This window comes from Schistocerca serialis, chromosome 4, assembly GCF_023864345.2.
Source record: "Schistocerca serialis cubense isolate TAMUIC-IGC-003099 chromosome 4, iqSchSeri2.2, whole genome shotgun sequence".
NCBI lineage: Eukaryota > Metazoa > Arthropoda > Insecta > Orthoptera > Acrididae > Schistocerca > Schistocerca serialis.
The window spans coordinates 756,009,762-756,024,649 of NC_064641.1; the positions used below are offsets into that span (position 1 = coordinate 756,009,762).

At 42.3% G+C, this 14,888-nt stretch overlaps 1 protein-coding gene and 1 non-coding gene across 2 annotated transcripts in view; both read right to left on the minus strand.

Annotated features, from left to right (window-relative positions):
• Nucleotides 1-14,888, minus strand: part of LOC126473299 (neprilysin-1-like) — a 548,467-nt gene that overhangs the window by 431,571 nt on the left and 102,008 nt on the right. The gene's annotated exons all lie outside the window — the stretch shown is intronic.
• Trnat-ugu (transfer RNA threonine (anticodon UGU)) lies at nucleotides 10,028-10,102 on the minus strand. Its single transcript has one exon. It is a non-coding gene; the product is annotated as a tRNA-Thr (tRNA).

Consider the following 14,888-nt stretch of genomic DNA (forward strand, 5'->3'; position numbering starts at 1 on the left):
CATCCCTCTCAACTGCCTTTCGCCACCTTGGAACTAGCGCCTGTATACCCTCACGCTAAAATTCTGGACCAACTTGTTGGAGCCACTGTTTGGCAGCGTGCACAAGGGAGTCATCATCTTCAAACCTTGTTCCACGAAGACAGTCTTTCAGTTTCCCAAAGAGAAGATACTCACATGGAGCCATGTCAGGACTGTAAGGAGAGTGTTTCAGTGTTGTCCATCAGAGTTTTCTGATCGCTTCCATGGTTTTTTGACTGACACGTGGCATTGTCGTGCAACAGTGAAACATCCTGCTTTTGACGATGTTGTCGTCACGACTCAGTCGAGCTTGTAATTTCTTCAGTGTCGTCACATATGCATAAGAATTTATGGTGGTTCCACTTGGCATGATGTCCACAAGCAAGAGTCCTTCGGAATCGAAAAACACCATCGCCATAACTTTTCCAGCAGAAGGTGTGGTTTTGAATTTTTTTTTTTTTTTTTCTTGGGTGAATTTCCATGCTGCCACTCCACTGATTGCCTCTTTGTCTCTGGTGAAACATGATGGAGCCATGTTGCATCACCTGTCACAATTCTTCCAAGAAATTCATCTCCACCATTGTCGTACTGTTCCAGAAGTTTGCTGTATACCGTTTTTCTTGTTTCTTTGTGAGCCACTGTCAACATCCTGGGAACCCACCTGGCACAAACCTTTTTTAATGCCAACACTTTCAGTATTCTGTAAACACTTCCTTCCCCTATCCCAACGTAGCGTGACAATTCGTTCACTGTGATGCGTCTGTCAGCAGTCGCCAATTCGTTAACTCTCTGCACATTGTCTGGAGAGTGTGCAGTACAAGGCCTGCCAATGCGAGGACAATCCTCAATATTGCCGTGCCAGGTTTCAGCACGTAACCTGCTTGCCCACCGACTAACTGTACTGCCATCGACAGCAGCATCTCCATACACCTTTTTCAACCTCTTGTGGATGTTTCCCATTGTCTCGTTTTCACAGCACAGGAATTCTATTACAGCGCGTTGCTTCTGACGAACGTCAAGTGTAGTAGCCATCTTGAATACATGCTGTGACGGTGCCACTCACGGGAACAGGTTGAACTAACTTTGAAAACAAGCGGGAAGGAAGTATCTACACACTGTAAAACTTTCACACATGCAGAATGAAAACTGTATTTTTACAAAAATAGTGTGCATTTCTTTTGGAGTGACCCTCGTAATTTGTATAACATCTGATGTATTCAAAGTATCTTCAGTTTTAAACAGCTAAAATGGTACTCCCCTCAAGTTGCGGGTTGCCTAGCTAACGGCTCCCAGCGGTAGCAAAAATTTTATTTTCTCTATCTGTTCACATAAAAACGTAAATGTTAGTTAGCTCACTGCGAGGATTCATTAGCTCCGTGGGCAGAACAGCTTCTTCGTGTTCTCTATCAATTGCAGTCTTCTTTATTGTCCTATTTTTGACGTTCAAGCAGCCTGTCCGTGTACTGTTTTTACGGTATTTCTTTTACATTCACCAAATAAAAGAAGTACATCCAACTGCTCCTCATCGGTGTATATGTCTGAACGCAACGAATGTTGAAGCAGAAATGAGCGGCCTGCAGTGCAGACTACTAAGCGGGCAAATGTGTTGACGTTCTTACACAGCGTAGCACGAGAGTTTGCTTGGCGGTGTTTGCACCCCTAACGTCGATTCCGGCCACTTTGCGCTCAAATTCTAGGACATTTCTCTATTATTTTTTACATTTCAATGTCAACATTAACAGACGCTATATAATTATAAATGTCTTCTCAGGAGCTAACAAATAAAATTGTAAAAAGTATACGCTTCTATTTAAAAAAAAAACGTACTTACTCCGTTGATACCAGCGCTGAGAAACATGAACCAAAAAATACAGCACGTGCCTCTGGACGTTCTAACATTTTCCGAAACCCGCGTTCCGAAAGGTCAAACGTTCAACCGTTCACGAAATAAAATGGGTGTTATGACTCACGTGTGTACCCCTATAATGAACAAGATTCAAGGTCAGGGGCAGGGAGGAAGAGGAGAGAAACAGAGGGTTGGGAGGAAATGGACATAGAAAACGGGGAGGAGGAGATGGACAGAGAGAGGGAGAGATGGTGATGGATTGAGGGAGGGGAAAGGAGACGAAGATACGCAGCGAAAGCAGGAGGGGGAGATGGACAGAGACAGGGGAGGGAGGAGATCAGGACGTACATCCAGTTCTCATACATATTAGAAACGCGTGATTCTCTTTTCTTTCTTTTCAATCTAAGCAGACTGAGCTAGAGCATAGCGTGGCCAGGTACAGCTAGTATTTCATAAAGTTATTGATCGACATTAAAATTTTAAAATTCTGTTATAATCTGCTCATTAAGAGGTATAATCTAACGTTAAACGTTCAACACAATAAGTCAGGTGTTCAGGTATTAACGTTAGAAATTGTGTATGTGTCTTGGATCGGCGTAACTCACGGCGCGCAATTTATGCAGACTATATACATAGTATATTTAAGGAGGGGACGCTTTGACACTTCCAGTAACCTTTACATATAATTTCACCTTCCCTTCTACACATTTTATCTCTTACATTTCCTTCCTCCTTTTCTTCTGCTTCTTCTTCTCCTCCTTTGCCTTTTTTCCGTCTTTTTCTTTTCACGGTGTTGCGATTGTTATTATTTCTAAAACTTCGCTTCCGCCGCTTTTCCTCGAAGTTGAGGCTTTATTGTGAAAAACTTACAAAATATTTACGATTCAAAGTATTGACCATCGCTGGCCACTATTTTCTCCCACCTCTCGAACAGCATGCAAATCCCGCGACGGAAGAACTACGCCTCTTTTAAAGAGATCCATGAAACGAGCCAATATTGCACTTGTTCATGTGACTGGGAGTGCTAGTCAGCCAGGCTATGTGCCATTGATTAAAAAAGGTGGTAGTCAGAGACAGCAATGTCTTGAGAATGTCGCTGGGTAGGACTTCCCATATCAACGTTTCCAAGTATGTTTTGACTGGTTGTTCAACATGAGATCGAGAAATGTGTTGTTTCACATTTCAAATTTTTACACTGGATGTTTTTCGAACAGAAGACGATGTGTTTCGCCACAGAGGTTCGGAGTACAAGCAATGTGATCTGTGATTGTCAGTAGAATTGTTGCTGCCAGTAGCATTCAGTGAGAAGTACGTGAGGGAGTCGGATGTTGGTTACACTGTTGAGCACTCTGGAAAAAAAAAAAAATAAATAAAAGCTAGCAGGCCACAGCGATCAAAACGCAAAGGATTTTTGGGAATACGATTTGGCGAAGACTGAACTGAGAAATCTGAAGATTTTCGTGTGATGTCGCTGCATAGCTTGCTCGCGCTTAATTTATGTGTCTAGAAAGACAAATACTTAGTAATTTTCTCTTTATTGGGAGAGTAATACTTTTTATAAGAAGTGAGTTTTCAAAAATGGTTATAATTGTCAAGGAATGTGTTTCATTATTCACAATTAAGTTTTTGAATGGTATTTCTTTTCAGTCATTTAGTAAGCGGAACTTCTACCACTGTCTTCTCACGAAAATTTTGCTTCATAATTGTGTATCGCCGCACTGCAGTGAGTGAAACACCCTCTTCCAAAGTAAGCACGGTGCGCTTAGCATAGCTGCTCTTCCTTGCATTGCTTTTGGGCAAGGCTGTCGGACGGTGTGGCCGTGCGTTTCTAGGCGCTTCAGTCTGGAACCGCGTGACCGCTACGGTCGCAGGTTCGATTCAAATGGTTCTGAGCACTATGGGACTTAACATCTGTGGTCATCAGTCCCCTAGAACTTAGAACTACTTAAACCTAACTAACCTAAGGACATCACACACATCCATGCCCGAGGCAGGATTCGAACCTGCGACCGTAGCAGTCGCGCGATTCCGGACTGCGCGCCTAGAACCGCTAGACCACCGCGGCCGGCTCGAAGGTTCGAATCCTGCTTCGGGCATGGATGTGTGCGATGTCCTTAGGTTAGTTAGGTTTAAGTAATTCTAAGTTCTAGAGGACTGATGACCACAGATGTTAAGTCCCATAGTGCTCAGAGCCATTTGAACCATTTTTTGGGCAAGGCTTTTTCATTTTTTTAGCTTCTTTGCTGCTGCGCTGTATCTTATTTTCACCATTTTCGAGCAGTACTAAGTTACCTTTGCCATAAAGTAAGTCATCAAAATTTTGTTAGGGCCTCTGTAAGATCAGTCAGGACACAATAAGATCTCTTACAGCTAAACTTTGCATTTCGAAAATGTTATCAAGTTCAGCTTAGATAAAGTTCTGTTCAGATTTTATTTCTTATGCAGACAGTCTTACTTTTACACTGCAGTGCTACATTTGCGTTTGCCACTTAATGCTTGGAATTTTATTTACACAGTTTGCGTACAGTACTTTACAGGGTATTTTAATAGAAGCATGTTCAGAAGTTATTTTTTCAAAATTCGTTTTATAATTTCGTGTATAATCTTTATTCTGTTTGTTTAGTGTGTTGGAACTGCAAGTCACGTACTGTGACGTCATACATTGTAGCAATGTTCACTGCATTGTACAGTATATAATTTCACGGGACGCCTTATTTAGTACACAGTTTTGCATTTTCTAATTGTTTTTCGGTAAAAGGAAATTGCAGTACAGTTATACAGTTTCAGATTGGTTTCGTGATGCTTATCAGATATCGTTTACGTAGACACACCACCTGCATTGTTTCAGTTAACATTACAAAACAGACATATACGAAAGTTTAAGAATAGGCAACCAGTCCAGTTTACAACAACATACAAAGATAACCAAAAACAAGGGCATTTACAGTGGCTGTGGGAAACTGCCTACAGGTAAACTCGATACGTGGCAAGGTCGCCTCCCTGAATCCCTGAAGTTCAAAAATGGCTCTGAGCACTATGGGACTTAACATCTGTGGTCATCAGTCCCCTTGAACTTAGAACTGCTTAAGCCTAACTAACCTAAGGACATCACACACATCCATGCCCGAGGCAGGATTCGAACCTGCGACCGCAGCAGTCGTGCGGTTCCGGACTGAGCGCCTAGAACCGCAAGACCACCGCGGCCGGCAATCCCTGAAGTGACGCGTTAACGTCCTCGGCCATCCGGGCGGACCTTTCTTTTTTTTACTACATTCTTTGCTGTTGATGCAGTAGCAGCATCAGGTACGACGTTTCAGTTTACTGTTTCTTTACTAGTAACGCTATTCGCAACGCTTGCAAAATTATATCGTTGTACGATATGACGTTTTAGAGTCGGAATTCGCCTGTTTTAAGTATCAGATGTAAGGTGTTACTGATATTGATATAAACTACATGCGGTGTATTGTTTTCGGGTAAAAAGACAAATAATGCTTGTTGTTGTCCCAAAATTCCATGAGAAATACGAATCTGTTGAAAACGCTCCGCAGCACTGGAGTATTTGCCTTGTGCTTCATTGATGGTCTTACTGTACGCTAATCTTGTCGGAAACTGCAGCCTTTTGTAGGTGAATGATAAGTCAGTTGAAATTAGTGCAATTCGTAGTATGGGCACGGTTAATATTTCCACTTCTACGATGTTTTTAAGCTTTTTTGCGATGGCACACCGAGAGCGACTTTAGGAACTGTGGAAGTCCACACATTTCTCTTAGCGGAGTACGGATCAGTGCGATACATGCCGTTTCCCATTTGCCTTATACGCTGAAGCGCCAGATAAACTGGCATAGGCATGCGTATTCAAATACAGAGATATATGAAAAGGCAGAATACGGAACTGCGGTCGGCAACGCCTATACAAGACGAGTGTCTGGCACAGTTGTTAGGTCGGTTACATACGACCTCTTGCAATGGTAGTTAAAAATAGTAATAATAGAAGGTAAGATGAAACACAATAAGCGCACATTTCCAATATTTATAACCTGATTTCGAAATACTGATGTTTAGAAGCAGCACTTTCCTGTCATTAAGAATCAGAAGGACCTTCCGTGGGATACAGAGTCTGTTGTAGAAGGGGGAAATGTTGTTCAGTGAGGAAGGTAGGAATGTGGTAGTATAAGCAATGACGACTGGCGCGCAGAAGCGATGGGGTAGGAGTGGCTGTTGGGACAGAAGAATGGGTGGAACAGGGGGTTGGAGGGGGTGGGGGCACCGGTGACATTAATAGTTGTTGACAAAATGGGGGGGCAGAGGCAGATGGGGAAGAAAAGAGGCTAAGGGGCGGGGGGGGGGGGGGGGGAAGAGGAAGCCCTGGTGAGGTCGAGTGGGTGGAATGGACTTACAGCAGGTAGGATGGGTAAATGTTGTGGTAGAGTTCATGGTCTTGGAGGGGTAGATGGGTGAAGCGTCATTGGGACAGTATGTGTAGGGTTGGTGCAATGTGTTGCTAAAGGCGTGGCAGTATATGAGGATTGGAAAGAAGAGGGGAAACGATAGGATTATTGGAGTCAAGTTTGCAGATGGTGTAGATTGTTTGGAGGTCTTTAATGTGAGTAACAGAAGGCAGGAATTTTATGAGTTGGTAAAGGATTCTTGTAGGAGAAGCAAAGTGCATGAGGTTCAAGAATTTGGAGGAACTTAATAGAACTTTGGGGAGCAGATATACATGCAACATTTGCGTAGTAAAGAATAGGGCGGATCAGCGAGTGACTGTGTTGAACGTCAATAGCACCTTAGATATAGAAATTTTTAAAAATAGATGGTGGCCCATCACAGAAAATTAAATAAACACAAGATTATGTTTGAACATACTAGAATTCTGCATCAAACTATTAGGACTATGATCAGACTGTGAAAACAAGTTCAACAGAGTGACCGACAATGCACTTGGCAAAAAAGAAAAAGCACAGGGGAAAGGCTTCGAGTAGTTTACCACCTGATATAATGAATGGGTGGCGCTGTAAGAGACGATGGACAGCGAGCGCAATCTACGGACGTAGAGAGCGCCTTAGACCTAAGGGTGTCCCACCACTGAGACGTGATCTGGCAATTCAGATGCAGTAGTATGGGCATGTAAGTGGGAGCCTCATCAGTTTCACGACAGATTTAACCCCTTACGGCGATGGTGGAAGCAGTCATCGAAAGCTTGGAGTATTATCCGAATTTTATACGGCAAGTTAACCGGGAACTTTTTATCCTAGGTTTCCGTCGCGAAAATCTGCGCAGCAATACTAATCTTGTCTTCGTAAATACATGCTTGAACTCTACATCTACATAAATACTCCACAAGCCGCTGCACAGTGCACATCGAAGGATATATTCTATCAACATTATGTTTTCTTTCCTACTCGATTCGCATACTGAGTGAGAAAAAAGTGTTTGTGTATACTTTTCTACGCGCGCTAATCTCTCTTATTTTATTCCCACAATCCATACGCACAGAATACATTCGTTGAAGCATAATGGTCGCGAAAGCTTCTTCGAATTCGAATTTTCTAAATTTACCCAACAGTGTTTGGTGGGAACTTCTTCCAAGGATTCTCATTTACTTTCCATGAGCGTTTCTGTTACACTTTCGTTTGTGCTACGTTCACCCGTTACTGCCCTACCCACATGTCTCTGAATTCGGTTAATGTGTATTGTGTGCCTACTCAATAAAGACTCCAAACACTGGAAAAATGCTCTAGAATTGGTCTAGTTAGCATCTCGTAGTCGATTTCTTTTGAAGAGATTTTCCCAGGACCCTTTGAACAAATTGAAGTCTTCCATTCTCATCTGCAATACTAATTTTACTCAATCGTCCCATTTTACTTAGATAATGTGTCATGCTCAACATATTCACCACTAATATTGCAATCACATGCTACACGGTTCTTTCTCATTGTTATAAGCATTATCTCACATTTACCCATATGAGAGCTGCTATACAAGGTGGAAATCTCGTCAAAGTCCTTTTATAACTCCTTAGAATAGCCCAAGGACGATACTTTACTGTAAAAAAAACATCATCAGTGAACTATTCTGTAGTACAGAGACAGCCAAGAATTCGGCATGACAGAAGGGCTCTGTCTCTCGTGCGATAGCTCTCTCGCCTCCTGCAGACTTCCTCCAACATCACGCCACCTGTCTGAACATAAGGAAGGAGGAAGAGGAGGGAACTGCGAAGGCGATGCATTTAAATGGCAATACTTACAGCTTGGTTTTATAATTAATATTAATTTTTTTTCAACAACATGGATCACGAACAAAACGATTTTTAGCTCTATTTAATTATTTTTGGCATGCCGAAGACACAATATAATTTTTATGTGTAAAAACTGTCGACATATGGACAGACACACACAATTTCGCAGATATTCGCACGCAGTTGCCACGTAATCGTGGCTTATTTGTTTTGATAATCGGAAAGGCCTTTCACACCCATTGCTGATCGACATATTTTATTACCTTCGAAATCTCATTACGGAAACTCTTCCTGGAGAAAATGACATACACCTCTTGGACAGTTTTAACGCAAAAGAATTTGTCTTTTGAACGGGATTAATATTGCAGATCAACCACTTCCTTCTTCAAATGCACAGGGGTGCTTTCAAGCGAACTGCAGATTGTCTCGAAAACAGCTGCCATATTGGAAGCGTCCTTAAAATGTTTAGAAAACTGTTCTTGGAATTCTTTCGAGGCCACAATTAGTTCTTCTTCTCATGTTTTCTTAAACGCCAGTGAACTCAGGGAAATGACAGTGTTTTTGTCAGAATTCGTCCCTTCTTGAACGTGATTTTCCTTTTAAATGCATGCCCATCAAATCAGAAAGAATTTGTTTCTCGCCTTGCAATGTGTTACTCTGGCCAGTGTGCAGTAAAGTCCACTTAAAATGCGAGGTCTGGAATACGTGCTGATATTCTAATTTTCGTTCCCGGTCTTCTTTTTCAGTCATAAACTCAATAACAACGAGTTTTAAATCGAAATATCGCACCTCTCATGTTCGTTGGCTTACGAAACATACACTTACTTTGCAGCAGTATATAAGGTTTCTATATTCGTCGTTGAATTCCGTCGAAAACTGTTGCAAATGATAGTGGAATGAAGCGTGCGGTTTGAGAAAATTTACTATTCGTACCACCAGTCCATCACGTGCTCAATGTCTACAAATTTAACACAGAACAGTGAAACCCATCTGTCGATCGTTGTAATGTTTTGCTCTTTCATCGTCAACTAAGTCTTCAACCTGTTTGTGTAAGACGTTCCATACAAAATTTGCGGTACCCGTCCATTGTGGAACTGTATATCGCATAACAGACATTGAGAACTTTCATTCTTCTCTCCTGTTGTTACCAATCACTTTAAAGACATGTTACGATAGATCACTATACTGCCTCTTTTTGTTTAAGTGGTCACTGGACCTGTGAATTTCTTTCATACTAAGAACGAATAGCGAAGCGTAACCAGCACTGACATCACTATCCCGCCCAATTGAAGGAAGTCGTGCCGACAGAAAAATGCCGCACTCGCTGTACTTCCGACAACTGTGGACCAAAGCCGAGAAGGGCCGAACATCGGCCCGCGCATGTCGCTCGCGTGCGGTCTTCGTACGCCGTTGCCGACCCTGTTGTAATGCTACTGACCCTGTCTGGTAATTTCTCGTAAACCAATCGTCATTCGTTGTTGCTGACAGCTCTTGTTTGTCTTGAGAATGCCGGACGCGGTAGCCGAGCGGTTCTAGGCGCTTCAGTCCGGAACCGCGCTGCTGCTACGGTCGCAGGTTCGAATCCTGCCTCGGGCATGGATGTGTGTGATGTCCTTAGGTTAGTTAGGTTTACGTGGTTCTAAGTTCTACGGGACTGATGACCTCAGACGTTAAGTCCCATAGTGCTTAGAGCCATTTTTTTTTTTTTTTTTTTTTGTCTTGAGAATTGTTGTGTCCAGGAATCCTGCCTACTCGGTTCGCTAGAGAAACAATCAAACAACTATATATGACGGTAGTATCTGTTCCCGAAAGAACAGTTACCGTGGATGACCATGCAGCTTTGCTAGAAATGAAAAGATAATTAAATGAAGACCCTAGCTGCAAACAGGCGTTGATGTACTTCATTGAGGACATGTTGAAAATGTGTGCCCCGACCGGGACTCGAACCCGGGATCTCCTGCTTACATGGCAGACGCTCTATCCATCTGAGCCACCGCGGGCACAGAGGAGAGTGCGTCTGCAGGGACTTATCCCTTGCACGCTCCCCGTGAGATCCACATTCCCAACATGTCCACACCACTACATTCGTAGTGCGCCTACACAGTTTCAACATGTCCCCAATGAAGTACATCAACGCCTGTTTGCAGCTAGGGTGTCCATTTAATTATCATTTCATTTCTAGCAAAGCTGCATGGTCATCCACGGTAACTGTTCTTTCGGGAACAGATACTACCGTCATATATAGTTAAAAATATGGCTTCCCGGCCATTGACCTTCTTGTGCGAACGCACACGCTACCCCCGAACTCGTACGGGACTTGGTAGATTAATCTACCATGAGTAATGAGTATGATGGGCAGATATCTATTAGGTGCACATCTGTGTAATTGCCAAAGTTAAGTATCTGTAAATATCCTTTTGCAATAAAACTCATTAATACGACCAGAGGTTGAAAAGACCGCTTCAGTTGTAAATTTCTTTTATTATCACGACCGGTTTCGGGTTCTCATAAGCCCATCTTCAGGTGTCGCAAATGTGATGTGGTCCCCGAGCGCCGCGGTGGACGTGTACTAGGGGCGGTGTGCTACCTATGAGCTCAGAACCTGGAGTCCTGCGTTGTGTCCAATTTTGCTTTTAAGGGGTGAAACACTCCCTGAAAGGTAATTTGCCTTTTTAGCTTTAGAGAGAATATCTTTGAAATGATGACATTTACACGTGCTTTTCATATAAAAAGCATTCCGTCTTCAGGCAACAAGTGGACCATCGGGACCGTCCGACCGCCGTGTAATCCTCAGATGAGGACGTGGATAGGAGGGGCGTGCGGTCAGCACACCGCTCTCCCGGTCGTTATGATGGTTTTCTTTGACTGGAGCCGCTACTATTCGGTCGAGTAGATCCTTAATTGCCATCATGAGGCTGAGTGCACCCCGAAAAATGGCAAAAACGCATGGTGGCCTGGATGGTCGCCCATCCAAGTGTCGGCCACGCCCGGCAGCGCTTAACTTCGGTGCTCTGACGGGAACCGGTATACACACTGCGGCAAGGCCGTTGCCTTTTTCATATAAAAGTTGATATATAATTAATGTTCTTGAAAACTGTACAATAAATTTTTTTAATAACTTGAAATTTTGCAAAATACCCCACCACCATTACTTAATTTTGAAAAATGAAAACTTTTGTTACAACATAAATTAAAGAAGCTTTGAAGCCACATACAGCCCTGTGTAATAAAGCTGGATGCTGAAATACCATTTTTGGAAAATAAGATGTACCGAAAGTGCTAGCGAAGTATTTTCAACATACCTAAATAAACATCTAAACAATCGTTACTGTTCTAGCTATTTATTTTACTTATAGTTGTTTTAGGTTTTAAATTGTTATTTTACGTGTTGCATTCATGGTTCTTTTCGTTTGTTAGTTTACTGTTTCACGTATGTGTATTCTGTTGATTGAAAATATTAAGTAACTCATTATTATGAAAGAAAATAATTACAGTGATGATAATCTGTAAAGAGATGCTTAATCGAAGAAAACTGACTGTGTACTAGTGACTGCAACTTGATCGTATTGTTTTTTAAGTGGAGACTGACATCATAATCATTCGACAGAACTAGATCTGAAAATCTTCTTGCAAAGTTCTTCCAACATGGAAAGCCATATACGTTCCACAGCTGTAGCTGCGCCATCGAGCCCTTTGGGATCATCACATGTTTCTTGTCCTTGGGAACGACGCTCAAAATGGCTTTTTCGCACTGATCACCTGGATATTCGTAGTTCTAAAAGAAGCTAATCGAGAGTTTGGATGGAGAACTTGATAATGTCTTTTTGAAGCCCCAAATATCCTAGTGACAGCATTGAAGTCTACTAAACAAACGTCTGACCAGGTCAGAAGGTATTTTAAAGTTGTTTTCTTTCCCAGTGATGGAGAAATATCTGTATTATTGTTAGAGTCTTGGGGTGGTCAGAGTAAAAAAACCGTTTAGAATATCGTTCCTGAGGACAAGAAGCTTGCTCGTCTGGTAATCCCAAAGGGCTCGACGACACAGGTACAGCTGTGGAACGTATGCGTCTTTCGATGTTGGCAGAACTTTGTGAGAAGACTTTCAGATTTAGTTCTTTTGAGCGATGTGATGTCAATCTACTCTTGAGAAACAATATAATCAAGGTGCAGTCATTAGTACATAGCCAATTCTCTTCGCCTAGGCTTACCAGTGTACTGAAATATGCCTAATAGAAATCAGAGTGAGAATTTGAAATCCTGTTGAATTTTGTTTTATGTTGTCTTCTCCTTCATATATATTACGTGAAGAAATTTCGTTCATTTCATGTGCATATCATTAAAAATTTTTTTTAGTTTCGATTATTTATATTTATTTACAGATTATCATTTTTATAATTATTTTCTTTCATACTAATGAAAATTTTTAATTAATAAATACATGTATCTGAACCGGTAAACTTAAAAAAACATGAATGTAAAACTTAAAATAAAAATTTTAAAGATAAAACAAATGTCAAATAAATAATTAGAATAGCAATCATTGTTTAGATATTTTAATTAGGTATCTTGAAAATACTTACTTTCCAGAAAACGTATTTCATGATCCACCTTTATTACACAGGGATGTACGTGGCTTGAAAGTGTCTTTACGTTGTAACAAATGTTAACGTTTTCCAAAATTAATTAATGGTGGTGGCGTATTTTGGAAAATTTCAAATTGAAAAAGCTGATTATACACTTTTCAAGAACGCTAATTACACAACAATCTTTATATGAAAAACAATTTTTATGTATCATTTTTTCGAAGATATTCCCTCTAAACCTATAATGCCAAACTACCTTACGGAGCGTATTTTTCCCCTTAGAAGTGAAATTTGGCACAAACAAAAAAATACGTTTTGCACTTTTTTGCCTCCTCTACACACCTGCCAATTTTCATGACGATCGATTATTGACACTTGGGAATGTTTGCTTGTTAGTGCTACAGATCACTCACCAGTCCAATACTGGACAACAGCAATCGATGAGCAGTCACGTCATCCAGAATCAACTGCTGCTAGAACCACGGGCGTACACTGTTAGCTCTGCTTAAAGCAATTCACAGAGTCTATAGATTAACAAGGAGCTACAAACATTGCTGTCGAACACTCGAAGTGTGGACTCGAAGCTGGAGTACATATTGGTACACGCCCGCGACAGGGTACCTTTACTTCGACAACCACATAAGATTGCTTGCAAATAGGGTGCCGTTCAGTCAGGTGAAGGAGATGTTTTCGTATGGAACGCATCTGCGTAGCCGATGTCGCTAACGCATGCTTGTGTGGCGGCGCTCGATTCGAAGGTAAGCCGGTTCCAGTGCAGGTGCTGTAAAGAAATTTTCACTACCAGTTTTTACCAGCAACGGGAGGAGACGTGGTGGCGTAAGACTTTTGATCCACAGACTTTTTGCCAATGTCCTTGATTAAGTTCCAAACCACTCCACAGTGTCTCATGAAATGAGGGCATGAAACACTGCTGACGTCTGTCATAGGTACCAATATTAAGGGAGAACATACGTTATTACACTCAATTTGTAGCTAGGAGCTGCCCAGGGAAGACGGCGGAAGCGTTGGCGCAATCGGTTATTCAAACAGCGACAGGCTGGCCTCGGACAGTACATACACGCATATGGAGACGGACCCATCGCCCGGACAGCGCGTCACAGTGACACAAGTGCATCATGAGTTGCCCCAAATATGGTATTGTATACTCCCTTGCCGACGATGTGCATCAGAGGGAATGTTTCAGCAACTTGGTGGGCGCTATAAAGAGGTGAGTTGCCCGAACAAAAAGGAGAGTGCAGTTTTTGGTAGTCGTCTGGGACGCTACCCCTGTGCCTATCGTCGCCAGGCTGAGGACTTGGAATATCTACAACCATGTCGGGAAGGAGATAGTACTGAGCAGATAGTCTCAGGACCGCGAAATAGGAAGCAGCTGTTTGTTAGAGCTGAGTGAGCAGTATACGTATGAGCTACAGTCAGTAGAGCCAGAAGTGAACTCTCCCAGAAGTGAACTCTCATTGATCTTTGCTTCTTGAATTCAACCAAAGATACCTTGAGATGGCCGCGGTAAACTCGTCCGTCGATGACATCGATCGAGGTAAGCCCTTGCAGTTAAAACGTGTCCTTCTTACCCCCTCTCAGCAATGGAGACATCAAGCCTGATGACCCTCTTGATGGTATGTAGGTTATGTGCCGGCGATGGGTTTCACTGTTTCCCTCAACTCATCATCGCCAAAAACAAAAACAAAACACCATGCTATACATACGTCCATTACACTCAAATACACTCAACAAATACACATAACACACAACTCTAATATACTTAAGGGCCGAAGAAACCGGTACACCATCCTAATATCGTGTAGGGCCACCGCTAGCACACAGAAGTGCCGCAGCACGACTTGGCATAGACAACTAATATCTGAAGTGGTGCTCGAGGGAACTGACACCATGAAGCCTGCAGGGCTGTCCATAAATCCGTATAAGTACGAGGGGTGGAGATCTCTTCCGAACAGAACGTTGCAAGATATCCCAGATTTTGACAATAATGTTCATGTCGGGGGAGCTTGGTTACCATCGGAAGTGTTTAAACACAGAAGAGTGTTTCTGAAGCCACTCTGTACCAATTCTGGACGTATGGGGAGTCGCATCGTCCTGCAGGAATTACCAAGTCCGTGAAATGCACAATGAACACGAATGGATGCAGGTGACCAGACAGGATGCTTACGTACATGTCATCTGTGAGA